Source organism: Cavia porcellus, unplaced genomic scaffold (assembly GCF_034190915.1).
Source record: "Cavia porcellus strain 051 isolate PalLab524CR breed Dunkin Hartley unplaced genomic scaffold, mCavPor4.1 scaffold_2, whole genome shotgun sequence".
NCBI classification, from domain to species: domain Eukaryota; kingdom Metazoa; phylum Chordata; class Mammalia; order Rodentia; family Caviidae; genus Cavia; species Cavia porcellus.
The window spans coordinates 115,485,630-115,501,192 of NW_026947485.1; the positions used below are offsets into that span (position 1 = coordinate 115,485,630).

General features: G+C 36.8%; 1 pseudogene; it reads left to right on the plus strand.

The window, feature by feature from the left end:
- Positions 1–10,228: 10,228 nt before the first annotated feature.
- LOC100713889 (olfactory receptor 2L3-like) lies at positions 10,229–11,163 on the plus strand (annotated as a pseudogene).
- Positions 11,164–15,563: the final 4,400 nt, after the last annotated feature.

The following is a 15,563-nucleotide window of genomic DNA, read 5'->3' on the forward strand; positions in this document are numbered from 1 at the left end:
ACCCTAAAGCCTCTCTTAATGCTACTTCACTGAGTTTACTATTTAAACATATGATATGTTATGTGTAGTGCTATGAACTTGAAATTTGTCACAGCAGATTTCAATGTGGTGGCTCTAGAGGAAGGTAGTGCGTTTGTGATTCTGCATGAATTTCTGCACTGCATTTCACTGTATAAAGCAGAACATGTGTTTAGCAATTGCCACATCATAGATGTGAGACTTTGTTCCCATAAACAATACAGCAAAGCCAAGTAAAACTGATTCTCATAAATATGTCTAAATATTGAAATGTTACAGCAATTTGCCCATAAATTGTCATTATTGAAGAGAAGAATAAGTATTTGGACCTTCATTTTCTGTGAGTATTCTGTTCATGGGCTGGAAAATGACTCACAGTAAAGAAAGAGAGGATTGCTTCCATGTTTTAAAAGATAATCTTATAGCATAATAGTGTAAATGATAGTGTAATAGGATGTTTTAAAATAATTAGCATAAAGTTGACATCAGTGAGATGGTAGAGTGAGTTCTATCTCTCATCTTCCTATAAATGCAGGTGGACAGTGACTGATGCTTAGAAACAGTCCTTGATAGACTGAGTGACTCAGCTAAACCCCTGCAGCAATGCAAGGGAGTAGAAAGTAGAGAATTAAGAGGGACACAGGCCCACTGAGACACCCAGAGAAATCCAGGGAAAAGGAGGCATCAGGACTGAGGTCCTCACCCATTCATGGCAGTGATGTTGTGGCTTACAGCTGCTTGTTCTGTCATAAACCTCAGCAAATTTAACCACAGAGTGACCAGCCTCCATGCCTGCCTTCCAGAATGAGCCACTTACTGTCTCCTGTGAAGGGCACACCACTCCTCAAATCTCCACATGCACCCCAAACCTTGCACCATGGCAATTCTGCACACAACCAACCTTCACATCATGACAGTAGCTGGGCTCTGAGTGTCTTCTTTAGAACCCTTGGCTGTGGCCAATGCAGCTTGACTTTACCCTGTAGGTTAGCCAGCTTTCCTTCATTATAATGAAATACCCACAGTGGTTAACACAGCATCAGAGATCACTTATCGTGGTCATTGTTATCACTGCTGTTCAGATGGAGGAGCCATGGTCTTTCCACATGAGTGTGTGCTCCAGGCCACAGGCTCATCAGTGCTCCACAGGGCCTGTGGTCCAGACAGTGGTGCTACTTCCACTGGGAGCTTTCCCGGGAGCAGATTCAGGAGAAAGCCTGGTGCCCTTGATTGCATTTTCCCTGCCAAAGAGCAAAAGTCAGAGCAACACTGGCAAGCATCCTGTCTAAAGACTCTGATCACCCTCACTGCTGTGGATGACACCTGCCGCCTTGCTCACTGAGAGCCCGAGATCTGTGTTGATCATGTCCTCAGCCGGCAGAGGGACAGGGTACAATGTCAGACTTTCCTCATTATAACTAAAACCACCAACCACTCCCCGCTGTCACTCTCACACGCAGCTATAGCTGAAGGTCATGGCCACAGCACCCAGCTCACAGGTCTGAAAAAGTTGACTACCTTTGATCCATCAAGTAGGCATACAACTTTAAGACAAGTAAGAGAAGGGATAGGGGTTTAGCTCAGCGGCATAAGCACCTGCCTTGCAAGCAGGCAGTCGTGAGTTCGATCCCTGGTACCGATAAAAAGGAAAAAGAAAAAAAAAAAAAAAAGTAAGAGATATTTCAACATGTCTGATTATTCAGTGTAGTTATAGAAATGATATAGTAGTTCATAAATGTAATAATACTGTAATTATGTATGGGTACTGTGTTTGTTTACATGATACCTCTCTTACTGTGTGCATTAATAAGTTGTAGTTTCTTCAAACTATCATGAGTTCTTCACATCAAGGGAGAGTGAATTACATAAGGTCAGCATTCAATCAAAGCATTGCACAGTATTGTACTATTGCTTGAAAACATCTAAATTATTGTTTACATAATGAGTTATTAAATGGTAACTTAAATACTTATGTGATAAATCTTGAAATATAATGTTAATATTAATTATTATTAATAATTATCATAGTGACATACTAGAATTATTAAAGAAACAGGTATCATACAGGAGACAGGGCTGGACAGGGCAGTGGTGGTTGGAAAGCTGCCTCACCTGTGTGACTGGGGAGCTGAATGGGTGACTGAATGGGTGGCACGGTGCTTGGTGCTCACACTGTACGTGAGTAGGAAGAAACCTGACTGAGTGAGGAGTTAATAAGGAGCCAGGAAAAGCAGTGCCCAGACTCTGGGAGGAAGGTGACTTGGTGCCTGTGCTCACTCCTAAGTGTACAAATCAGAGATCAGATGCTGTGTTCTCACTCTGAACATTGTCAGCACAAGCAGTGGCTGTGACAAGCAAGGTGCATACTCTGACGTTCTAAAAGCCAGGAGCTGTGGGTTCACTGCCTTTGAGCCTGACCCATGAAACACTGAACCTGTGCATGTGAGGGGCTCGATACAGCATGCACTTTGTCACTTCTCAAGTGCAGGGACTGGGACTTGTAGGCAAACTAAGCACCACTCACTGGCCTTGAGCTCTGTGACTGGTGGGCTTCTGAGAGCAGGGTGGCATCACCCCTCCAGGGACACGGATTGAGGATATCCTGTGCTCTGTGGTCTGATTTCATCCTGTCCCCCAGTGTGGCCCACATAACCTCAAGGCTCTGCTCATAAGAGGCCTGGAGAGGCAAAGGGACATTTGCTGTGGACCTGTGCACTGCCCTGTGCAGCAAACTATGAGGTCAGCAAGCCAAGTAAATGCTGCATCTTAGAGCGGCTGTGTGAATTGAAGTTGTGCATGTGGGAGTGATTGGGGAGGCTTGGGCAGCTGCCTGACAGACTGGAGCCTGTGTGCAGAAAAGTGGCTGCCACCTCATACCTCCATGGCATGCGCAGCTCTGCCAGTGTGAGGCCATCCTGCTTCCAGAGCTTTGCCCTTTCCTGCAGACAGCAACCACATGCCTGAGAGTAGTGGGCACAACCACAAGGAAGAAGCTCAATAACTCAACTCTTGTGGGTATCACTTGTAAAAGACCTTGTGAGTGTGCAATATCAGACTGAGAACACATTATGGACAATAATAGAGGACCACAAAACTAGCACCCCAAATAATCTTTACCATACTCTTGAATTAATTTTTAGGGGAACCAAAACCACTGTGTCCTTCATGTTCTAAAAGAGTATGTACGATGTCAAAACTTATTATTCTAAGGGAAGCACATGGGAAACCTACACAACCACATTCATTTATAATTAATTTTAATATTTCTCAGCATAATGATAGTAGACCACATGTTAAGAGAATAAAATTTTCAAATATTTCTGTATAAATTTGGAAGAGAGTCTGAACCCCGTGGACTGATGGAAAATCAAAACACAGAAACACTACAACATGAGAAAATGAGGTAAAAAATGATTTCATAACCAAATCCATGGATTCAACAGTTAATGCAACGTTGGACAGTGAATTCAAAAATTGATTTTTAAAACTGAATTCCAAAAGATAAGGTTTAAAAAAGAATCTAGAGCAAAATACAAGATATGAAAAAGCATTTCCATAACAAAATTTTTGAGAGAAAGAAAACACAGAAGTTTTGGAAAGGAGAAGCTAAGAATTGGCACATGGCTATAATCCTACTACTCACATATTGGAATCAGAAAAATTGCAAGTTTTATTCCAGCCTGTGTAATTTTACAGCTAGTGAAAACTTCTCTCAAAATCTTTTTGAAGTGTTAGTAATTCTGTTTGAAGACTATATATCATTTCTATTCCTTCTTCTAAAAAAAATAAACTTCAATAAATTAAAAAAGATTCAACAATAGACCAAGAAAAAATATCAGTGCTTGAACATGAGGTGCTATAATACAGAAAAGAACCACTGTAAGAGCATCTATGAGTGGAATGCACAAGACCCTGGTCCTCAGTTAAAATCAGGCAAATAAACAAAACACAATTGCAAGTTGGTGGTAAGGAGCAGATATACTAGTTAATGATGTAAAAGTTTTTCAGTGAAGTGATATGAAAATTTCTAAAGTATCAGGTTTGAGGTGAATATTCAGGTACTGAATTCAGTTACAACTCAAAGGAAAACCAGAAAAACATGGCCCACTGGATAGGAGCATTGAAGTGCCTACATTAACACAAGTTTCAGGAGAGAAATGTCAACTAAATCATAATAGTAAACTCAAAGAAACACAGCATGTTTGTTAGCAGAACTCTGAAAATCAAGGGGGCAAGGAATGATGTAATTAGAGAACAAATGTAAAATAATGGCCAAATTTGAGCACTAAATCTTACAAAGGAATCTTCCAGAATTAAAAAAGATATCTTCCATACAAGCAAACATTAAGAAATTTATCACACTCGGGCAACCTTGCTTAGGATACTGAAAGCAATAATATTCTTAAGGGAGAATATAAACACAAGCAAGAACAAACAAGAAAGAATAAATATTATTAGAAGAATAAAGAAAGAAAACAAAGAATACTTTCACCCTAGGGAAACAATATGGTATTTACAGATGCAAGTTTGATTGATTTCATTTATGAGTATGGTCTCAAATTGCATCTATTTACCTATAAAAGGCCTGAATTTTATCCTTCTTTATATGTAGGTAATATGTTATTGCATAAAAATATCACATCATTTTTATCCATTACATGGTTGATGCTCATTTGGATGGTTTCCAGGATTTAGTTATTAAAAATTGTGCTGCTATAAACATTGGTATACATATATTGATTTAAACAATAAAGACTGACAGGAGTTCAGACACATTTGTCTACTGTCACTCTCTATGTCAAAGCCCTTAATTTTTAATTAAAAGACTTAGATTGACAATTTGGATCAAAACAAGGAGTCAGCTATATTTTGTCTTTGAGAAACACATCACCACTGCAATACACACATACTGAAAATGAGAAGATGGAAAATGATATTTCATGCAAATGAATTCTGAAAGCAAACCAGAGTACTTACATCAGATAAAAGAGACTTCAAGTCAAATTTAATAAGAAAAGACAAAAACCTTTCATACCATGATGGACCAACCCGGTAAGAATCATTCATGATTATAAATGCATATGCAGTGAAATTTGATGTTTCTAATTTTTTATAACATCAGCAAACATAAACAAAAGACATCAACTCCACTATACTGCTGATGGTTAAATTCAGTACTCCACTCTCATAAATACATGAGCCATCCAGACTAAAACAATCAACAAGAAATGCTGTAATGAAACTACAGTAAAAGTCAGCTGTAGTTAGTAGGCTTCTTTGGAATTTTCTTTCTGGGAAACTCATCTTCCAACCTCTCCTCTGTCTCTATGAGACAAAAGGTTTTTTTGTTTGTTTGTTTGTTTGTTTTGTTTTGTTTTGTTTTCCTTTGAAAAAAATCTACATTTAAAAAATAAAAATAATATTCTTTCTAGCAGCAGAAGCCCATGAAATTATGCACAGATATACTAAAACTGTTTTAGGCACTATTCAGCCTGTACAAAAGATAATACAACACTTTGTGTTTCAGATCACAATGGAAGAGTAATAGATCCCAATAATACCAAAAATTACAGAAACAGAGAAATACTTGATTAAACAATAAATTTTTGAATAAGCAGCGTGCCTTTGAAGCCATCAAAGAGAAGACTCAAAAAATGTATAGAATCAGGTAAACTGGAAATAAAACACACTGGAAGCTTTACAAACCTGAGGGTAGTCCAGAGGTACTTATTGGTATGAGCACGTATGTTAGCAAATCAGAGCAATATGAAACTAGACACGTAATGATACATTAAAAAGTAAAAAAAAAAAAAAAAAAAAAAAAAAAAAAAATATGAGCAGTAAAACTTTTATCCAGCTAATGAATCTGAATAATAAACACTAGCGCTGAACTTAATGAAATGAAAACTAAAAGCAACACAAATGACTGACAAAATGTTGGGAAAAAAAGTTTTTCAAAAAGATAAAACATTAGGGCTCGGGATTTAGCTCAGCAGCATAAGTACCTGCCTTGCAAGCAGGCGGTCGTGATTTAGATCCCTGGTACCGATAAAAAAAAAAAAAAAAAAAAAAAAAAAAAAAGATAAAACATTGATAAACACTTAAAGTTACAAAACAAACTAAAACTCCTCTATTATGCATAATAAAACATTTTTGTCATTTAGTTATTATTTTCAATCTGAGAACAATTTGACAAGAAATTCTACCTAAAACACACTAAAAATTAATCTTCAAGTGCCAGATATTTCAAGAATTTCTTCCAATGTGCTTATGTTAAATTTTCCACATTGTATTTTAATATAGAAATATGCTACCAAATACAGACCAAACTGTCCAAGACACGGAGACACATTCTGGGGATGCACTGAATGAATGATAAATCTGTAACCTATGTGACCCCATACGATTTTGAGATGTAATTGTATCCGGAGAGTCTGGATAGAGTAATGTGCTTTTCCAAATGAACTGACGCTTACCACACCTCGAAGTATTTTTTAAAAACTGCCAGAGTTCCAGCCTGTGTGCTGTTGACTAGGCCTCTGTGGTCCACACCCTCTTGGACCTTCCCAAGCTAACATTTATGCAGATTACAGACCACCCCCATGGCAAGGTGGCCCGGATTCAGGAGGCCTCCGATTGTTCACTCAGGTGTTACCGCGGAGGAGCCCAAGGATAAGAGGTGAGCTGTGGTCTCTCTGGAAAATATTCAGAGAGGATTCCCAGAAAATATGTCCTTGTCATATCTGTAAGACTATGGTCCACATCCAATCTAGTGAAAGAAGATGAGGCACATACTCTGAATGTGTCTTCAAAACGTTCTTTACATGATTTGCAGACTCTTGAAAAAGTGCTTAAGTAATTTTTTATAAGATCCAACTAAAAATCACATTTGATGAAATCCTTGAATATGCAGTTTGCAAATTCGAGCTCTCACTTGGTAAGCTAACAATATTAAAAGTTCAAGTGATAGATGGCAAGATCTAAAGATGATAGAGAATTGATCATTCTCTAAAAATAGATAAAATGAAAGTGACCCTACTTGTATATTTTTGAAATATGAATTTACTTTATTGCCAAAACAAAACTATCATCAAATTCTTCAAAAGATAGGTATAATTCCTGACATATACAGTGATTTGATAATGAAATTGATAGTGCACAGGATGATCGATATTAACTTTAAATAAATGTCCTGGATTTATGGTAATGCTGAGTTAATTTTAAATGATTCTTTTCTTTAAATTATTGTTACTTTAAAAAGATAAAGACAATGTATTACAAAATATGTATTAAAAAGTTATGTAAACTGAAAAGGCACTGGAAAATCTGGGACATTAGAAAATCTTTAAGGAATCATGTTATTTTCAGAGAACATCATGTTTGAAGAATAAACATTGTTCACTTAGGAAGAGCAGTTGTATCATGTCTAGGTCAAGAATCATGACATGGTCATTGCATGTATACATTCCCTGAGATGAATGTAAACCTTCTGTACCCTAAATAACTACAAATAAAAAATAAGTGAAATACTGTGCATGTGCAAAAATGAAGAATGTAGTGTGTAACATGAGTGAGTTAACATGAATTGTATTCTCCAGGATTAGGAAAATTTTCATTTAAATACAGGATGTGTCCAATTAGATGTTGATTCCCTGGAATTTTCTCCTTTGGGCATGTAGATTGCTGTCTACATTGAAACCATGACATATCTAACCCAGTCATTTTAGTATATGAATGTAATGATCTATATAAGAATAAAGGGGTTACAATTTAACAACTCTTCTTTGGATATGAATTCATAATATGCTACTAGGATTCACAGGAAGCAGGGACATTGTTATACCACCAGCTAGAGATTTTCCCTGCCACTGCTTTGAAACATGCAGGTGGAGGACACATTTGTGAGTTCAATTCCTCACTAACTGTGGTGAAAACAGACTTTCTTATCTGACTTGGACTTCTGTGCTTTTTGTCAATGAATACAGAATCGTGAATCTCAAGGTAAAATTAATGTTTCATGCTCATTCATTTTACTCATTTATTGTTGTAGTCAGGGGTTGTGAGGAGAACAATTAAAATCAAGACATGGAATTTATATTATTTTATGATTGTCACCAAGAGTTACCACAAGAAAGTGCAGAAAATTGGGGCTGGGGATTTACCTCAGCAGCATAAGCGCCTGCCTTGCAATCAGGCAGTGGTGGGTTCAATCCCTAGTACTGATAAAAAGGAAAAAGACCAATAAATAAATAAATAAATAAATAAATAAATAAATAAGGAAAGTGCAGAAAATCTATACACAACACTAAAGACAAAGAATATTCAGCCAAGGGCCTGAATCCCAGAGCAGCATCCTGCAGGAGTCCAGATGAAGACCCAGAGCTCATGACAATGCCTCCCACAAGTTCAACTGGAGGGGCTAGAGCCCACCAGAAGGACACTCAACAGTCTGTGTTGGGAAGGCCCAAAGGTCAGCAGTGGAAGCCAGAAAGTCTATGACAGGAGGGTGAAGGAGCTGTGCTTGTAGGTTAAGGGTTCTACATTGGAGCCAAGAAGTCATGCTCAAAATAAAGACCAGGGCTGTCCTGAAAAGCACCACAGCAATCCTCAGCAACACAGCGGTCCCAAGGTCCTCTGATGATAAGCACAGTGGAGTGCACGCCAGGAAGCCAGCATGACAAGTTCATCCTGGAGATTAAGCAGCACACACCTTCCCCTCCAGAGCCAGGAAGCAATGCTCGATGTAAGGACCAGAGCTTCTCCAGGACAACCAACACTGAAACAGCAACACATAGGAGAACCCACAATGTCTCAACACCTCAATGCCTCCCTTCTCCTTTGCTACGTCTCTATTTATGCTGGCAACTTTCCTTAGGTGGAACATCTATTCGCAGCACCATGGTGATTTAATTCAGCTGGCATTAAGTTGACCACCAATTTTTAATCTAAACAATTATAAAATATAGTATATGTAGATATTACAAAAATAGACATAATAAAACGTTTATACTAAAATTTTGAAAAAGAGCTTTGCTTTTTAATTTAAATATGCTATATAACATATTAAAATGTGCTATATTTAACATAAAGACCTAATGGGAAGATTAATAGTACATCAGTCAGTAGTATGTTTTCTATTTTTATGGATTATTTATTGAAAATAATTGAGATTTTCAGAGGAATAGTTTTTCAGTTATTCATTTTTTCATATTATGTCTAAATGTAACGTTGCATGTAGCTAACATTAGCAGTTTAGTTTTCTTATATTCTGTATGATCACCTAAATTTTTGGTTAAACAATAGAAATGATCATGTGAGCAATTCCTGAAACTTCTGAATGTTAAACAGAAATATTACACACAAAAATTGGGAAACAATATTCATAAAAAATATAAAGAAAAACACAGAAATGAAAATGATGTGATAGTAGCTATTCCAATGTTGGCAATGGTGTCCATGAAATTGAAAAAATCACAGCTGTCAGTGAGGGACCCCCCAAGGTACTCTGGAAACACTCTGATTCAGAGCCAGTGAGTTCCAGGGGCTCCAGGGAATGCTAACTTGGTTTTAGGTTTCTGTGGCTTCTCTAGGATATGTGATTATAGAAATGATCTTCACAAGTGTGCAGCTGCAATGGACCTTGAAGACCATGTGAAGAGAGGAGGTGATCAGCGCATATTTAAAATTTGTGAGAGGATTCTTGGGGTTTTGTTTTTTGTCTTTTGAAATTTACTTTCCTTTAAAAGTCTTTGTCTCTAGAAAAGATAATATAAATAATCTATTGAAAATATGAAGAAGTTATAAAGACAATCTTCAGGAAGAAAGCACATTGTGGGGATTATTAACCTTTTAGAAAACTGAGTCAATCAGTTAGATATTTCAATATATTTATATATATTTATAAGGTCTCATCTTGACTATTGATCTTGTAAGTAAAGAAAATATCCGAATTTGAATATAGCTGTGGAGAAATATGTTATTTCTCATGAGCAATGGACTCACATTATATATTTTGTTCAAATGAGTGTGCCAAGATCAGATAAACACCTGAGGGAGACAATGGAGATCGTTTCTCAAAATAGTTTCATCTTTGTTAAAGAGCTGTAATAGTTGAATAAGGCAATAAGAATAAAATGATGAACTAAAGTATCTTCTTATGCTTTATGAAATACCATTGCATCACATCTATGAAAAAGTAAACAACTGCCAGATGGAAAATTACACTCAGACTCCAAGTGACTTCATCTTACCGGGCCTGTTCCCCCATCAAGGACTGGCCTTGTTCTCTTCATTCTCATCATCCCCATCTTCCTAATGGCCCTGGATGGAAACCTGGCCATGGTCCTGCTCATCCTCCTGGATGCCCACCTCCACACTCCCATGTACATCCTGCTCAGTTAGCTCTCCCTCATGGACCTCATGTACATCTGCACCACTGTCCCCAAGATGACATCTGACTTTCTATCTGGAATCAAGTCCATCTCCTTCATTGGATGTGGGACCATGGCTTACTTCTTTGGGACTTTAGCTGTTTCAGAAGGACTCATCCTGATGTCCATGGTCTATGACCATTATGTAGCTATTTGCTTTCCTCTGCACTACCCCATCCGCATGAAAAGAAGAGTGTGTGTGCTGATGATCCTGAGATCCTGGGTGATGGGTATGGTCAATGCCTGTGCTCACAAAGTATACGCACTTCATATCTCTTACTGCAGGTCCAGGGCCATCAATCATTTCTTCTGCAATGCCTCAGTCATGGTGAATCTGGCCTGTGGGGACACCAGCATCTATGAGTACACTGTGTTCCTCAGTACCATTATTTTCTCCTGTTTCCTTTCCTGGTTTTTGTGTTTTCCTATGGGAAATTCTCCTTGCTGTCTGCCACAAGAGCTCTCAGAAAGGCAGGAATAAGGCCTATTTTACCTGCAGCACCCACCTCACCGTGGTGACTTTCTACATTGTACCATTTGCTTACACTTATCTCCATCCAAAGTTCCTCTGCTCTCCAGCAGATGACAAGGTCCTGGCTGTGTTCTACACCATCCTCACCTGATGCTGAACCCTGTGATCTACAGCCTGAGGAACAAGGAGGTCCTTGGAGCCCTAGGAAGAGTGACTCAGAGAATCTGCTCTGTGAAAATGTAGGCAGATTCCTGTCTCAGCATATTCAGCAGTAGATCACTACATGAAAATATTTAATGTTCAGGATTTAAACCGAATTTAACCTGTAATATTTCAAAGTCATGATACGTGATGTAAACATTGTATATTCTGTACCCTAATATTCATTTTTTTATTGCCTTTTTGCCATCAAATAATGGGCACGTATTTTTCACTAATGTGAATTTAGTGATTTCCTAACCTGGAAAACCAAAATGGAGAATACTGAAACATTTGCCTGTCATTCAGAATAAGGCTGAGATCAAGAATGTGGCTGAATATTCAAATTTTCGCAGGTGGTGTTTTAGCTGACATTTTGCCACACTTCATTTCAAAACCCTGTACCGCATTTGCACAGGTTTCCTGGCCTTGCTATTTCCCGAGGCAGTGGCCTCCTTAGTTCTTCTCTTCTGTCTGTTCTGCTGTCCTGAACACTTTCAGAATATTTCCTCACACGGTCCTTCTGATTCTGTGGAAGAGTCAGAGTTCCCACAGGGCCAGATCTGGCAAATCGGGCAGATGAGGACAGGTTGTCAAGTTGTTATGAACCTGTTTGTCTGATCAGGGGGAATTGACAGCAGCGTGCATTGTAAATTTTGTCATTCATACTTACAAAAGAGGGTTTGCAGAAATGCTACAGAAAGAGGCAAGAATAATGAAATAAGCTGAGTTTTCAATGAGTAGAAATATTTGAGGATGATTGATGCAAATATGATTTTTACTTCAACATTTTTAAAAGTCAAACATTCATTTTGTGGTTACTCATTGTATTAGTTTGTCAATTCTACAATTTGTTTACTCTTAAATTTACTAAATTAGCACAAAATCAAAACAAATATTTGTAATGGTCTAACTGAAAACAAAAGTATTTGATTTATTTAACAGTAACATGTAAGGCACACTGCAGTTTCTTTACATTTTACTTAATTTTTTAGCAATTTACTCCCAGTGTGCACTCTTAGGCGTGTTGTAAAATTGTTCTTTATTACCTGAATATGCAGGGAAACTTATCGGTAGGGATAATACGGTGGGGTTGCCCTCAGGATGAAGTGGGACACTTTTGTACTCACCATGAGACAGGTCTTGGATTTCATGATTAAAACCTCCTGGGGCGATATGTATCATGTTGGCCTACAGTTCAATAATGTCTGGAAAATGCCAATTTACATTTTACCATTTTTATGGGAAAAAAGTAAAACAAAATTTTATAACCTGATGATTGGAGGATAACATCAGCTCATCCACTGCATATTAGTATCTTTGAAGTAGTTACTCAGTGCAAGATAGGAAAATAAGAACTCTCCAATTCACATGTGCCAAACTTCCTTTTCCATGAACTAAGAAATGCAAATAGCATAACTAAATCACATCACATTTCACTTTTCATGGTAGTGATATGTTGTTTCTGTTCAAAAGTGAATTTTTCTGGTAAAGTTGTCACTGCTCGAGGACAGATGGAAAAAAGGAAACAGAATATTTCTTGGAAAAAGCCTTGGCTTCCAAAACCACCGCGATTATGATGACCATGATTCCCCTGTGAAGACAATCCTGTCACAGAACTTTCTTTTCAGCAGCAGCAACTCATGAAACTCATCCAAATATTCTAAAATTGTGCTTTAGAACTTAATTTAGCAACTACAAAAAGATAATACAGCTCATTGTGTATCAGACCACAATGGAAAGGTGATAAATATCAGTAATCACAGAGATCACAGGAGCTAGAGTAATATGTGGACATTAAACTTTTGAATCAGCCGTGTGATTTGAAGACATCAAAGGAAAAACTGAAAATGTATAGAGTAAAATGAAACTAGAAATGCAGCTCCTTAAAAGCTATGGGAAACTCTGAGAGCAGTCAGGAGCATTTGTTGGTGTGAGCATACAGTTTATAGCAGCAGAGCAGCATCAAATAGGCGACCGCATAGTGCTTTTCAGAATAATGAAACCGTGAGAAGTCAGACTTAAAACCAGTTGAAGAAGATAAAGAATAAATACTAGAGCTGAAATGAATACAATAAACGAAAAATCAGTATAAATGACTGATGATACAATAAAAAAGAACAAAAAGATAAAATAGATGCATAAACCCTTAGTCAAAAACAAAAAAGTAAAAACTTTTATTATCCACAGTAAAATTGCAGTACTTTTCTGGATTCAGCACTCATTGCCATGAGAACATTTTGAAAGAAATTGAACCAAAAGCAAAATCTTCAAATGCCAGATTTTTCAAAATTGTCTTCTAATATGCCTATGTTAAATTTTCATATTGTATTTTAATAGGAAATTATTAAAATAATAAATATCTACATTTAAATTATTAATTGCTGCATAACCACAAACCTGTCAAAGACATGGAGACACATCTGGTAATGTACTGGCTGAATAATAAATATGTAAAACATATGATGCCTTGAGACTTTGAGGTATCATCCTGAGAGACTGAATTGAATAATGTGTTTTTTCCCCATTGAGTTGGCTGTTAACACACCTAGGTACATTTTTTAATGCCGGACAGTACTTCTTCCCCAGCCTTGGCCCAGGGCCTCTTTCTTGGTCTCTGTAGTCCAAGTCCCCTTGGACCTTCCCAAACGAACATGTACCTGGACTTCAGACCACTTCCATGTCAAGATGGCCTGGATCCCTGAGTTTTCCAAGTGTTCACACAGATATCACTGCTGAGGAGCACAGGGAAAAGAGGTGAGCATGTGGGCTTCCTGGACAGTATTCAGTAAGGATTAGCAGAAAATATGATTTTGTTTCTAAGATTCTCATGAGTTTATGGTGATCAAAAGGACATAAGATGTGTATTTTAAAAATTCATTACAGGAAGTTCAGAGTCTTGAGAAAGCACTTAAAATAATTTTGTTAGAGCTAGTCAAAAACTTTGGTTGATAAAATATTTGAATAAGATATTTGCAAATTCAGAAGTTTCACCTAAAAAACTGAAATGAAAATTTTGACTAACCTGTTCAAGTGATAGTTGGACAGATAAAAGAATGATAGATGATTAATGATTTTTCTCTAAAAATAGATAAAATAAAAGTGACTGTAAATACCTGTAAGGTACTTTTAAAAAATGGATTAGTTTTATTACTAAAACAAGAATTACTGTAGCACTCTGCAAAGGTTGAGTGTGGTTTCTGACATGTAAAGTGAATGGAAATTGAGCTGATAATGCACAGTAACTGATATTACATATAAATTAATTTCCTGGGTTTATAGTAAGGCAGGTATATATTAAATACCCTTTTGCTTGCAATGATTGTTATGGTAAAGAAGCAAAGGACAATATATTCTAAAATATGTATTAAAATGTTATATAATCCCAAATGCTATTGGAAAATCTGAGATGTTAGAAAATCTTTAAGGAGATGCGCTATTTAAGAGGACATTGTGTTTGAAGAATAAACACTGTTTCCTTAGGAAGAGCAGTTGTACCACGTCTAGATCTAGAATCGAGAAGTGCTCATTGCATGTACCCACTCCCTGAGATGAAAGTAAACCTCATACATTCTAAACAGTACAAATAAAAAAAATGAAGTATTAGGGAAATTTAGCAATGAGAATTCTGTTACATGTAACCTGAACTAGATAACAGAAATTCTATTCTCTAGAGTAGGAATATTTTCATGTGAATACAGGATGTGTCTAACTAGATGTTCAATTCCTGGAATTCTGTCTCTTGGTGCTGTGGATTGCTGTCTACGTTGAAATCATGCCACATTTAATCTAATCATATTAGGAAGTGAGTGAAGTAGTCTGTGTAAGAATAGAGAGGTTGAAAATTGTCTTTAAAGGCAGGGCCAGCAATTTAACAACTATGTTTTGAATATGTTTATACCTGTACCTATTGAAGCAGAAGTTGTTGTTACACCCTTAGGTTGAGTCAGAAAAGAGGAGGTTTTCCCTGCATTCCTTGTTAAATGCAGGAGGAGGCCACACTAGGGAGTTCACATTCTCACTAACTGTGGTGGAACATGGACATTTTACTGTCTCACTTGGATATTGGTGCATTTATTTTTCCCATCAAAAATTAAAATATTATGGATCTCAAAGTATATTTAAAGTTTCATACCCATACTTTAATTTATATGAATCTTTTCATTATAAAATATATTTAATCTAGATTTTATGCAATGCTATATAAAAATTTATGCTGTTTTTTAAAAAAGCTACTGATTTCTAATTTAAATATATTTCATTGCACATTTAAATACTATATTTGACTTAAAGTAGTAATGATTAAGATTACCAGTATGTGAGTTATTAGTGTATTTTCTTTGTTTACAGATTATTTATTGGAAATAATTCAGATATTCAGAGGAATAAAATTGTGTTTCTATTATTCATCTGTCTCATACTATGGCTAATTATAATGCATCAGG